This window comes from Dendrobates tinctorius, unplaced genomic scaffold (genome assembly GCF_039654945.1).
Source record: "Dendrobates tinctorius isolate UK_male_01 unplaced genomic scaffold, ASM3965494v1 ptg000162l, whole genome shotgun sequence".
Classification (NCBI taxonomy): domain Eukaryota; kingdom Metazoa; phylum Chordata; class Amphibia; order Anura; family Dendrobatidae; genus Dendrobates; species Dendrobates tinctorius.
The window spans coordinates 10,551,341-10,566,293 of NW_027361829.1; the positions used below are offsets into that span (position 1 = coordinate 10,551,341).

The 14,953-nt window shown below is 44.7% G+C and overlaps 1 protein-coding gene across 1 annotated transcript in view; it reads left to right on the plus strand.

The window, feature by feature from the left end:
• VWC2 (von Willebrand factor C domain containing 2) overlaps positions 1 to 14,953 on the plus strand; it is a 1,187,314-nt gene that overhangs the window by 31,897 nt on the left and 1,140,464 nt on the right. The gene's annotated exons all lie outside the window — the stretch shown is intronic.

Here is a 14,953-nt window from a genome sequence, read left to right on the forward strand (position 1 = left end):
GGTCAGCAGTGGTGGTGTTGGAGCGTCTGATATCTGGTGCAGTATATCCCTCAGTGGTTCTTTCTCCAATCTGTTATATATATATTTGGTTGCCCTTGCACATTATTGTATTCCCTTGTGTATTTACTGTGTGGTGTTTTCTTTTACCCCTGTCCATACGTATTTGTGGGGTCTGGTGTCTGGTCCCCTCACTGGGTGGAGGGAGGTGGGTTCAGCTTAGGGCTGGACAGGAGACAGGGACAGGGTGGAGGCTCAGGCAGGCACACCTTCAGTGTAAACCCTGGGTAGAGGGATAGACAGGGTTCCCCTAGTCTGAGGGACATCACAGGGGTCCTGGGGTTTTTGCCTAAAGTAACCTAGGCATTCCATGACATTATAGTCGGCCCAAATAATAAAGTGAAAAAAAAAAAAAAGGGATATAGGGGTTACTTACTATGGATCCTATACTTTCCCTAACCAAGCAGCTGGAGGCTCTATCCATACAGGTCACTGAACTCAGGGGGGCGGTCCAGCAACAAGGCCTGTCAGCTCCTGCAGTACCTGCTGAGGCTGCAGCCAGGGCAGCTGAGCCCAAGTTTCCCCTTCCTGAACGATTTGCTGGTGATCGTGGTAAGTTCACAGTGTTTCGTGAATCATGCAAATTGTATTTCCGTATGCGTCCACATTCCTCAGGTAATGAGGCTCAACGCATGAGCTTGGTGATTTCTTTGCTGAGTGGTGATCCACAGGCCTGGGCCTTTTCACTCCCTTCAGACTCACCGGCATTTGAATCTGTAGATTTTTTTTTCTCTGCTCTGGGTTTGATCTATGACGATCCAGATAGATTAAACTTAGCAGAGTCTAAGATACGCTCACTGCTACAGGGTGATCGACCAGCTGAGGATTACTGCACGGAATTCCGGCGCTGGGCGGTGGACACGCAGTGGAATGACCCTGCGCTTAGAAGTCAATTTTTGCATGGGGTTTCTGGAAGGGTTAAACAGACTCTCCTAATGTACGAGACTCCCGCCTCTCTGGAGGCTGCGATGGCACTTGTAGTACGCATAGACCGACGTCTCCGTCAGGGGGCGCTGGTTTCGTTGCCTCCGGGAGGTGGGGGAGTGGTCGGTGAGGTTGCCGCGGGTGAATCCGTGGAACCCATGCAGATCGCTGGTATAGCACAGTCACCGAGTAACAAGCCTAAACGTCCTTGGCACAGAAGGCAGGGGCTCTGTTTTTTTTGTGGCAAAGGAGGACATTTTATTAACGCTTGCCCCCTGGTACCTAAGAAGGGCGCGCCGGCGGAAAACTGATAGGCTCAGAGGGTACCTGCTAGGGTGGTACTTGGGGGGCAAATGCTCTCTATTACAGTATTTATTGATAGTGGCTCAGCTGCCAATCTCATTGATGAGAGGTTCGCGCATACAGCGGGATTTCCGGTGGAGAAATTGCCGAACCCCATCCGGGTGGTTACCATCAATGCTTCCCCGTTGTCTCAAGGGGAGATCACAGAGTGTGTGTTGGATATACAACTCCACATCGGAGTATTACACTCAGAGCGGGTAACTTGTAAGGTGCTTAGTAACTTACCGGCTCAGATGGTTCTGGGCTTTCCATGGTTGTCAATGCATAATCCTGTTATTGATTGGAAGACCCAGGACATAATTCAGTGGAGCAGGGAGTGTCAGGAGAGGTGCCTGGCTACATGTATTTCCGCTTTGACCCCCAGTATCCCGGAGCCGTTGCTGGATTATGCGGATGTATTTTCTGAGAAGGGTTGTTCGGAACTACCACCGCATCGCCCCTATGACTGTGCTATTAGGGTGAAACCAGGGGCCAAGTTACCTAAAGCTAGAATGTTTAATATCTCAGGTCCCGAGAGGCTAGCTCTCAAGGAATACATTGCGGATAGCCTGAGCAAGGGTCATATTAGACCTTCCTCTTCTCCTCTGGCTGCTGGCTTCTTCTTTGTTAAAAAGAAGGATGGCGGTTTACGCACGTGTCTGGATTTCAGAGAACTCAACCAGATTACGGTCTGTGATCCTTACCCTATGCCACTTATACCCGATTTATTCAACCAAGTGGTTGGTGCCAGGTGGTTCTCCAAACTGGACCTCAGGGGGGCGTACAATCTTATAAGAGTCCGTCAGGGGGATGAGTGGAAGACAGCATTCAATACCCCTGAGGGTCACTTTGAGAGTTTGGTAATGCCGTTTGGGTTGACTATGGCACCGGCGGTCTTTCAACACTTCATTAATGATGTCTTCTCTCAGTTGTTGGGGAGGTTCGTTATAATTTATCTTGACGACATCCTCATTTTCTCTCGCGACCATGATACACATATAGAGCATGTTAGACAGGTTCTGCAGTTGCTCAGAGAGAACAGGCTCTATGTCAAGCTTGAAAAACGTGTGTTTTTCGTACAGGAGCTACCGTTCTTGGGTTATATAATCTCCGCCTCAGGTTTTAAGATGGACACCGCAAAGGTGCAGGCGGTACTACATTGGGATCGGCCTGATAATCTTAAGGCGCTTCAGCGATTTCTTGGCTTCTCCAATTACTATAGGAAATTTATTAAGAACTTCTCTATGATTGCCAAACCACTGACTGACATGACTAAGAAGGGTACCGACTTTTCTGACTGGTCTGAGCCTGCGGTACAGGCGTTTGAATTCCTCAAGAATAGTTTTGCCTCAGCGCCCATTCTGGTGCAGCCCGATGTCTCCTTACCGTTTGTCGTGGAGGTGGATGCGTCGGAGGTTGGAGTGGGGGCTGTACTGTCTCAGGGCCCTTCTTGGGCCAAGTTGCATCCGTGTGCCTTCTTCTCCAAGAAGCTGTCGCCTGCAGAGCGTAATTATGATATTGGCAACAGGGAACTATTGGCCATCAAATTGGCATTTGAGGAGTGGCGACACTTCTTGGAGGGGGCTGTTCATCAGATTACTGTGATAACCGACCATAAGAATTTGCTTTATTTAGAATCTGCTAAGCGCCTGTCCTCCAGACAGGCTCGCTGGGCATTATTCTTCACCCGGTTCAACTTCATTGTTACCTATCGCCCTGGGTCGAAGAATGTTAAGGCAGACGCTTTATCCAGGTGTTTTCCTGGTGGAGAGTTATGTGAAGAGCCGGTGCCTATTCTCCAAAAGGGTGTGGTGGTATCTGCCATCACGACAGAGATTGAGGCAGAGATTGCGGAGGCTCAGGAGGTGGTACCGCCGGGGTTGCCTGCTAATAAATCTTTTGTGCCGCTACATCTACGCTCTAGAGTGTTGGGCGAACATCACGACACGGTACTGGCAGGTCATCCAGGGGTTAAGAGCACTCTGGAACTGGTATCGCGTCGTTTTTGGTGGCCTAAAATCCGGCAGGATGTGGCCTCATATGTGGCTGCCTGTAACACGTGCGCACGGGCCAAGACTCCTCGTTCCCATCCCGCTGGTAGCTTGCAGCCTCTCGGGGTGCCCAGTAAGCCATGGACTGAGATTTCCATGGATTTTATTACTGACTTGCCCGCCTCGGCAGGGAACTCGGTCATTTTGGTAATTGTTGATAGGTTCTCCAAAATGTCACATTTCGTTGCTTTACCGTCTTTGCCCAATGCTAAGACTCTTGCTCAGATATTTATTCGCGAGGTGGTCAGACTTCATGGTGTCCCGTCTGACATTGTGTCTGATCGAGGTACGCAGTTTGTGGCAAAGTTTTGGAGAGCTTTTTGTTCTCGCCTTGGAATCAAATTATCTCATTCATCGGCTTTCCACCCTCAGTCGAATGGACAGACTGAGCGGATGAACCAAAACCTGGAGCAATACTTGCGCTGCTTTATTTCCGACAATCAGGAAGAGTGGTCAGCGTTTCTTCCTCTGGCAGAATTCGCAATAAACAACCATTGCCAGGAATCGTCTGGGGAATCTCCTTTTTTTTGTGTGTATGGTCAACATCCTCAATTTTGCACCTTGCGTCAGGGGTGCTCAGTTGGCGTCCCTGAGGAGGACCAGTTGGGAGCTCAATTGTCGTCTGTTTGGAGGAGAGTCAAGCAGCGCTTGTTGAAGGTGGGTTCCAGGTACAAACGGGTGGCTGACTGCAGACGTGTGCCAGGTCCGGACCTGTGTGTGGGTGATTGGGTGTGGTTATCTACTAGGAACATTAAGCTCAAGATACCGTCATTTAAGTTGGGTCCCAGGTTCATTGGCCCATTTAGAATCTCCGCAGTGATCAACCCCGTGGCATTTCGTTTGGAGTTGCCGGCTGTGTATAAGATTCATAATGTATTTCACAAAGCATTGCTAAAGAAGGTCGTGGGTTTGGTGGATGGTTCCCCCGGGCCACCACCTCCCGTCTTGGTGGATGGCGCGTTGGAATTTGAGGTGTCCAAAGTGGTGGACTCTAGGGTTGTGCGTCGCACTCTACAGTACCTGGTCCACTGGCGTGGCTATGGTCCTGAGGAGAGGACATGGGTGCCGGCCTCTGACATTCATGCTGATCGACTGGTTACTATGTTCCATCGTCGCCATCCGGACAAGCCAGGTCCTCGACATGGTGAGGTTCCGGAGGTCCCTCGTAGAAGGCGGGGTACTGTCATGTCGGACACTGTTCACACCAGGGTGTCCGGCAGACAGCGGTAATACCCTGTTGGGTATTCTGTTCCAGTCGGGATAGGGTTAACCAGGTTGTCATGCTGACTGAGGGCTGGGCCATGCCCTAGGTCTTTAAATAGTTCGTCCTGACTATGGGCGTCGCCGACTATAGCTTTAGCCTAGTGCTAGCAATACCGGTCAGCAGTGGTGGTGTTGGAGCGTCTGATATCTGGTGCAGTATATCCCTCAGTGGTTCTTTCTCCAATCTGTTATATATATATTTGGTTGCCCTTGCACATTATTGCATTCCCTTGTGTATTTACTGTGTGGTGTTTTCTTTTACCCCTGTCCATACGTATTTGTGGGGTCTGGTGTCTGGTCCCCTCACTGGGTGGAGGGAGGTGGGTTCAGCTTAGGGCTGGACAGGAGACAGGGACAGGGTGGAGGCTCAGGCAGGCACACCTTCAGTGTAAACCCTGGGTAGAGGGACAGACAGGGTTCCCCTAGTCTGAGGAACATCACAGGGGTCCTGGGGTTTTTGCCTAAAGTAACCTAGGCATTCCATGACAATAACATTGTGATTCCCTGACTGCTTTGGCCTTGCAAAGACACCTCAACTTTTGATGCTGGTGGTGTGCTAACCGGTGGGCTTACAATGGGGGAAGCGATGTAGCGTTGATGACTACATTCATTGGGAGCAGTTGCACATGTGGTACGTGAGGTTGGGTAGTCCGTCCACGCTTGCAAGTGCATGGTGGTTAAATGTTTAAGCATGCAACTGGTATTCAAATTTCTCAGATTTTTCCCTCGGCTAAAGGTCTTTGCGCACTTCTTACAGATAACCTTTTGCCTGATCATTAGGATTTTGTTAAAAAAAGTGCCACACTGCACTCTTCCTACTATGGAAGACATTTTGAGGCCTTGCACGCTGTGCTAATTTGAACGTCTGGCCAAGCTATCCTGCAACTCTTTTGGTTTTTGTAACCCGCTTTTGGACTGCTCCGGGCCTGCCAGATAACAGCTGTTGCGATGTCGATGTCTGCTGTGGATGCTCCTCCTCTTCTGAGCTATTGGCAGCGACACTCTCTTCTCCAATGGATGCCAATCTGGGTCAACAACTGGGTCATCCATCACCTCCTCTTCAATGTCATGTGCACCTTCCTATGTGTCATGATGTAATGTGGTATAGCATGCGGGAAGGGGCACCTGAGTTTCATCAGGGTCAGATTCTGGCTCAGTGGCTGTGCATCAGTTCACTCCATGTCAGATTCTTCTTGGACTGGGTAATTCACGATTTGACTTGATAACCCAGGCATGGTATGTGAAAAGAGCTCCATGGAGTAATCTGTAGTGTGGCCTGCCGCATCCTTTACTTTTGGTAGGGGTGAAGGACACAAGGAAAGGTGTGGTTCCTGACCATGAGCCTCCAATGACGACTCAGTGCTTTTATTTTTTGAAAGTTCAGAAGAGGAGGCGATAGAGCTGGAGGCTGTGTCAGCAATGTAAGCCAAAACTTGTTCCTGAAGCTCCGGCTTTAAAAGCGGTTTACCTACAGAAAAGGGATCCTCCGAGGCCTTGTGGAACCAGACGATGACGCAGGCTCAACACCTACTGCATTAGGTGCTATTGTGCTTTTGCCACTACCAGCAGATCCACCACCAACACCATCATTACCAGCTGGCAACCCCCGCCCACTTCCACGGCCTCTTCCAACACACTTCCTCATTTTTGGGAAAATGTACCCAAAATACCACCAGCAATATGGTACTGTAAAACAAGGTAAAAGGTGTATATAGGACTGGGGAGAATTTGAATCTCCATACAGACTTGAGGACACTGAACTATTATCTCAAGCCCAGTGTAGATTACACCTCAATATAACAGGCTGAAATTGGATGGTGTATAAAATGTCTATATAGGACTGGGGAGAATTTGAATCTCCCTACAGACTTGAGGACACTGAACTATTATCTCAGGCCCAGTGTAGATTACACCTCAATATAACAGGCTGAAATTGGATGGTCTATAAAATGTCTATATAGGACTGAGGAGAATTTGAATCTCCCTACAGACTTGAGGACACTGAACTATTATCTCAGGCCCAGTGTAGATTACGCCTCAATATAACAGGCTGAAATTGGATAGTGTATAAAATGTCTATATAGGACTGGGGAGAATTTGAATCTCCCTACAGACTTGAGGACACTGAAATATTATCTCAGGCCCAGTGTAGATTACACCTCAATATAACAGGCTGAAATTGGATGGTGTATAAAATGTCTATATAGGACTGGGGAGAATTTGAATCTCCCTAGAGATTTTAGCAAGCTGACAATGTTGCTCTCAGTCCCAAGTATGGCAGCAGGCAGCCTAATAAGCAGGACTGCTGCACACAAAAGTGTGGAAAATGAACGCTTGGTAACTGGGCAAAAAAGAGGATGAAAAGTATTTTTGCTTTTAAAAAAGCAGTTTGCACAGCAGTGTGAAAACAGCAATGCAGCTATCACAGAGGCTTATAAGGCAGCCTAATAACCAACAGAGCTGATGCACCAAAATATAGCCTCCCCTTGCACTGTACAGTGACTGGTGTGTTGTACAGGCAAAATCGCTAGCAGCAGAAGCAGTTTTTTGTATATTCTTCCCTGCCTAAGGCCTGTTTCACACATCCGTATTTTACTATCAGTCAAAATCTGCCATTTTGCAAAAACAACGGATCCGTCATTTTGCTTGGCGGATCCGTTTTTTTTTTTTCCCATTGAGTTGCATTACTGGCGGATCTTGACGGATGGCCATCCGTTGGATTTGTTTTTCTGTGGATCCGCCAAAATTTTGGCGTCCGCCGACATGCCTGGACGGAAAATGCAACTTTTTTTCGGGCGGCCGGATCCATATTTTACATTGCGCATGCCCGGAGGAGTTGCCTCGGCCGCAAATTTAACCCTAAACCCGTTCTGGCGGCTGAAAAAAATTCTCTCTCTCCCTCCTCCCCAGGCAGTGGTTCCTTTAAAATTCTTCCTTCGACGGATCCGTTAAAACAACGGTCCGGTGCCAAACGTTGTGGTCAGTACAGGAACGGATCCGTTGTCCGCCATTTTAGCGGATTTTAACTGATGAAAAAAACTGATGTGTGAAACAGGCCTTACGTTCTCCCTACAGAATCAGCAGCAGCCGCTCTCCCTATTCTGAGATCAGCAGAAGTAAGATAGCGGTTGGCATGCACGCCCTTTTATAGCCCCTGTGACGCCACACAAAGCAAGCCAATCACTTGCATGCCGTTCTCAAAGATGGTGGTGACCGCTGCCTATGTCATCGCGTTGCCCACAGTGTGCGTCCTCCATCATTGGCTGAAAAAGGGCGCTGAAGCATCATTTGAAACGTGACTTTGGCGCTCTGGTCACCGACCTCATGGCCGACCTCACGCTATGGTGGGTTTCGTTTCATGACACCCGACTTTTGTGAAAGTCGGCGACTTTTGAAATTGACCGACCCGTTTCTCTCAACTCTACTCAGTACATGAATACAGATCCATCATCAGTAAATGAATACATAAGAAAAACCATCGTCAGTACATTAATTCATCACTAGAACCAAGAACTACCATCAATACAGCAAAATAAAAACAGAAACCTCATCAGTACATGAATATAGCACCAATACAAACCACTATAAGTATAAGAATACAGTACCAGAACCACTATCAGTACAGGAATACAACACAAGAAAAATCTTCAGTAAATAAACAACAACAGTAACACATATAGCACTGAAACCACCACCAGTACATGAATACAGCACCGGAACCCCATTACTACATAAATATGATGCTAGAATTATCAACAGTACATGATTACAGCACAAAAACATCATCCACCAGGGCTACCACCAATGTCTGCATACATCACCAGAACCATCATCATGCATTAATACAGCACTAGGTCAACTATCAGTACATGAATACAACAAACACAAAAACCATTATCATTAAGTAAACTCGTCACCACCACCACCATCCTCATTTAGTATATGAATAAAATATTCTTTGTACCTGAATACAACTCCAGACCTACCATCAGTTCATCAACACAGTACCTGAACCATTATCAGTAAGTGAACTCAGTTTCAGGATATGATCAGTAGATGTATATAGCACCAAACTTATCACAGTACAATTCAAGTCAACTCCCACTATATAAATTTGCATCGCATTAACCTACAATTCAACAATATTGCTTAGACATAGTAAGTGTCCCAAAGAAACAATTACATCCAGGTACCTTCTAGGTGATGTATTCTGTTATTGTGCTGTTTTTATCTTTCTTCTTCATATGGACAAGGTAGTACCATGATGAATTATCACAGCCAAAGCTCATCTATACAGACTTTTTTTTGCAGCATACCACAAAACAGTGTCCTAAATGATAAAATAATTATTGTGGTGGCCTTTAAATCAAAACATCTGCAAATTCTGTGTCCACGAATACCATATATACTCAAGTATAAGCCAACCTGAATATAACCCAAGGCAACTAATTTTGCCACGGAAAAGTGGGTAAGCTTATTGACTCGATTATAAGCCAGGTATGCATTGTCCCCTCATCCCTATCCTGGTATGCATAACTCCTCCGTCCCTGTCCTGGTATGCATGGCTCCCTATTGCTGTCCTGGTATGCATGGCTCCCTGGTCATTGTATGCATGGCTTCCCGGTCCCTGTCATTGGATGCATAGCTCCCCAGTCCTTTTCCTGCTATGTATGTCTCCCCGGTCCTTGACCTGCTATGCATGGCTCCCCAGTCCATGTCCTGCTATGCATGGCTCCCCCATCCCATCCTACTATGCATGGCTCCTTATCCCCTATCCTACTCACCCTCCAGCGTGCCCTCGGAGCATCTCGGTGGTCCCGGCGTCTATGCAGCATCTCCATGGTTCCGGCTTCCAGCAGCTCATCCGGTGCGATCATGTGGCGCCGCTCATTGAGGCAATGAATATGCGCTCCACGCCTATGGGAGAGCAGACACATGGATATTCATTACCTTAATAAGCAGTGCTGCATGATCATGCCATAAGTGGCTGGAAGCCGGAACCATGGAGATGCTGCAAAGATGCCGGGACCACCAAGATGCTCTAAGGACATGCTGGCGGGTGGTGGGTGAGTAGGATGTCTTCTGTAAGCTGGCGGCTTTCACTGTGTACTGCTATAAGAGAAATAAATATTCATTTCTCTTTAGCAGCAGGCACAGTTACAGCCGCCAGCTCCTGCCTTCTGTGACCCCCGCCAGTTTTCTGGACAATTGACTCATGTATAAGTCGAGGGGGGCATTTTCAGCACAAAAAAGTACTGAAAAACTCAGCTTATACATGAGTATTGTAAGGTAGCGCCTCCTGTTTTGTGTTAGGGAGCACTCACTTGGCAGCGGATTCACGACACTCAAGAACACTTTCCACTTAAATAGTCCGGATGATTTATTATACAGCATAAACCATAAAATGCAATAGTCTTACATCAGACAGGTCAGTGTTCATATTAGGGCCCCGCTCTCTCAGACCTGTGGCCACACAGGCTGTGCCATGTCCAGTAAACAGTCACTATAGCCTCAACACAGTTATTTCCCCCTGTCTGGGGTTACCTCTTAGGAGCTCCTGCTCCAGATGCCGGCTCCATAGTCTGAACCCAGTCTCTTTCTGACCTCAGTCAGTATCACTCACGTTTGTCAGGGAAGCTGCTGAACTGGGATCACCATACCAGACAACGCCTTGCTCACTAGGCCCCCTAACAGTTTCAGATCCTCAGCTGGGCGGTAGCTTCCCAATGCAGAGCCGTCACTGACTCTGGAAACACGGCCTCTTTGTGAGCTGTTCAGGACTTCTGTCCCCACTTGGAACCGTCCAACACACAGGCCACCAGTTCCAAAGCCTCCATGTGTTCTTCAGGGAGGCAGCACACCTTCCAACACATAGGCCTTCCAGGACATTCCACATGAACCAATCAGGTCCATACACTCCCCATGTGACCAGACCTCAGGCACATTATATGAACCATAACCACACCCACAGGTGAGGTATGGATCACATGGTTATGACCTCACTAAAGGTCCTATTTCACACAGCCACACACACACAGGCTTTATCCTGGGCGTTCAGACACATGCCCCTGGGTGGGTTTGTAGGTGACTGGTTCCACCCATCTCACCATTTTCCCTATTACAATGAAGGAACCACAAGAAAATTACCTCAACCAAGGAATAACATGCTTCATATAGTATACCGAGGAAATAATATGCCATATATATAAATTGATCACTTTTGTGGAACCCGTTATCAAAAAAAAAACAGAAAACCACTAAATGGCATATAATATAAAATATTTTATTTTTATCAACAACATTAAAAAGACAAAAAGTCACAAAGAAAAAAAACTGGAAAAATTAATGAGGGACTGAACAACCATAGGAAACCACTAAGAAACAATTACCGGCCAATGTATGTATGTTTTTGATTACCTCATGTCCAACTAAATCTAGCACTGTGTAAAAATCAGTGTGCATAATATCCTGAATGTAAATAAGTTACTGCTAAAGTGCCTAATAGTGTCCAGGATATTTGCCGCTTAATCAACCGCTGAACAAGATGACAACATAATTAATATGGACAAAAGACACTCAAGATAATAAACAAAGTCTTCATTAACATACCAAAAGGTCAGGTAGGTGGAATTCCCAGGACATCCCTCTGCCCCGACGCGAGTTTTGCACTGATTCTTCGGGAGGCGTGTCAGGGCAGAGGGCGATCCAGTTTAAATAGAACATCTGCTTGTGTCATTGGATAACCCTAATACAAAACAGCTGTTTAAATGAGGAGACGCAATACAACACAAGTATTTATTAAGGCATCTGCGCAGGACAGGAAATCCCATCTGGATGTAAACAGATCAACCGAGCATGTGTGAATGTGACTCATCATCTACGTCAGCGTAGATATAGACATAGCACAACGCTCATACAATAGCAATCATGGTCTGTGGTCACATGACCGCCATTTCAAAAGGTCCTAATCTGATCAAGTTTTACTTCTATCCCTGGGCCAATAGAAAGTGCATCCTATAGTCACATGACCGCTAACTCAAGGTCCTAAATCAGACTGGATTTATAATATATTCCTACGCAAATATAAAGGTACCTCATTTAAATACATAATCAGAGTAACTAACAGACAATTCAGATTCTCGTAATACAAATATTCCAATTCATAAAATATAAGCGCTATAAATAAGGACATAACCTAACAGAGGAAGAGCAATTGATGGCACATGTATAACATGTTAGGACTGCAAACCAATAGGAAAGGCATGACGCGATCACACAACCTAAACAGTCTCCAGACCTATGCGGTCCGGTAACAGCAGGTGGCTAAAGATTATATTTTGCCACTCCGCAGACCCAAATACAGTCATATGTAAAAGTTTGGGCACCCCTATTAATGTTAACCTTTTTTCTTTATAACAATTTTGGTTTTTGCAACAGGTATTTCAGTTTCATATATCTAATAACTGATGGACTCAGCTTTTCAGGGGAAGGATACAAAAAGTTGTCTCAGAGATTTAACCTGTCAGTTTCCACTGTGAGGAACATAGTAAGGAAATGGAAGAACACAGGTACAGTTCTTGTTAAGCCCAGAAGTGGCAGGCCAAGAAAAATAACAGAAAGGCAGAGAAGAAGAATGCTGAGAACAGTCAAGGACAATCCACAGACCACCTCCAAGGACCTGCAGCATCATCTTGCTGCAGATGGTGTCACTGTGCAAAGCTTTGTTGAATAATCTTTGTTTTCAGATCATTTGAGAGTTGTTTTGAGGAGCCCATGATGCCACTCTTCATAGGAGAATCAAATAGGAGAACTACTTGCAAGTGGCCACTTTAAATACCTTTTCTCATGATTTGATACACCTGGCTATGAAGTTCAAAGCTCAATGAGGTTACAAAACCAATTTAGTGCTTCAGGAAGTCAGTAAAAAGTAGTTAGGAGTGTTCAAATCAAGAAAATGATAAGGGTGCCCATACTTTTGCACTGGTCAAATTTTGTTTAAATGCAGATTGCACATTTTCTGTTAGTACAATAAACCTCATTTGAATCCAGAAATATAACTGAGTCCATCAGTTATTAGATATATGAAACTGAAATAGCTGTTGCAAAAAACAAAATTGTTATAAAGAAAAAAGGTTAACATTAATAGGGGTGCCCAAACTTTTACATATGACTGTAGAACATATGCGCACTGCCCTCATGTGATGTGTATCTAATAATGGTAAAACTAGTGCAAATATTACGTGACCATACCTAACATAAAAATAATAATATGCCTACAATAGTTAGAACACATTAAATATAATTGACAATAGTGATGCCCAATATATAAAAAGGCTATCCAAATAAAATAGCCAATATGAAGTGCTTACTTATTGATATCATAAATAGATACTTTTGAAAGTGAACGTGACATATTAGCATTACTTGACTGATCATATAGTAATATTAAAATAGTGCAACACTGCCACAAAAAAGGCACCTAATTCAACAAATAAAACAAAAAATACAAAAATGGCATAACAAGGGCAGCTCCCACAAAAAGATGTGAAATTGCTCACAAAACATTCCCATTCATAATTCGCCAATATAATTTGATTTTAATTAGGTAAAGTCCTTTATCTTCTCATATCTTGGAAGCCGAATCCAAAACAAGCAGCAACATCTCCCAACATCAATGGATGGAAAGTACCAGAATGACACTAAAATAACAAGGTGAAAAAATGTTAGAAACAAACAAAATAATAAAAATTAATTAAAAAACAATAAAATGAATGAACTCCCATACCCCATACTTCCAATAATTCAAAAGAATGCGCCAAAACCAGATGTTTCATTAAGCCCTTGGGGGACTAATGTCCCCAACCTGAAAATCCATTGGCATTCTTTTTTAGCAAATCTTTTGGGTATATCTCCCCCTCTAGGTCCAAGGTCAACAACATCAATCCCTTTTACAGTCAGAAGTCTAGAGTTACATTGGTGGTAATTCCTGAAATGTCTCAGAAGAGTTTTTAAAGAGGTGACATCTGTCACTGATTTTGCTTTGTCAATATCAAGACAATGTTCGCGAACTCTGATTGTCAACTCCCTACTCGTCATTCCGATGTAAATTTTGCCACATGGGCATTCAGGAAAGTATACTACACCCCTAGTAGAGCATGTGATGTGAGCCTGGATGACAAATTTTCTAGAATGGTCAAAATTGTGAAAACCAAAACTTTTTTCATGTTGGCACAACCCTTGCAAATACCACATGGGAAAAAACCACTACGTTCCAAATTCCTATTTATCCTTGTTCTTCCCTTAGGATCATAGAAACTATGGACTAAGATGTCCCGCAAATTAGGAGCTTTCTTAGCTACCAGTGATGGATTATTTGGCAAAATTTGTTTCAAGGCAGGATCAATGAACAGAATCTGCCAATGTTTCTCTATAATTTTCCATTATTCATGCCACTTATTATTGTAGTTAGTAATAAATCTTACCTGAATATCTTCATCATTACGAGAAAAAATGGGTTCATTCTTATGTAGCAATTGTTCTCTCTTTGTTGTCTTAGCCCTCATATAGCCCCTTTTCATGGCCCTATGGCTATAACCACGGTCCTGAAAACTCTTTTTTAAAATCTCAGATTGTTCCTCAAAATAAGATTCTTCAGAACAGATTCTCTTTATTCGCAAGATCTGTCCAATTGGTATGCCTTGTATTGTGGATCTTGGATGGGCTGATGAAGCATGCAGTAACGAATTTGTGGATGTAGGTTTTCGAAAGACATTCGTAGCGAGAAGGCCATCAGAGAGCACTGAAATGGACAAGTCCAAAAATTTAATTTGACGTCCAAATTTATACGACAGCCTGATATTCTGATCATTGTTGTTAAGTTTGGTCATAAATAACTCAAGATCCACAACTGGACCCTCCCATATGAACAAAATGTCGGCAATATAACAGATCCAGCTGTGGACCCGATCAACACTATGAATCCCGTCTCTCTGAAAGACCGACCACTCCCATGCCCCCATGAAAAGATTTGCATAAGAGGGGGCACATGAGGCCCCCATTGCAGGGCCTCTCTGCTGCAAAAAAATTGCCATAAAAAATAAATGCATTATGTGTCAAAATAAATCTAAGTAATGACAAGATAAAAGATGACATCTCATCATCAATATTACTAGATCAAAGATATTTTTCAACTGCATTTAATCCATTACTATGTCTAATCGACGAATAAAGGGCCTCTATGTCTGCAGTAACGAGTATCATTTCTTCTGTCAGCTGAATATTCTCTAAATGACTTAGGGCAGCAGTAGTGTCCTTAA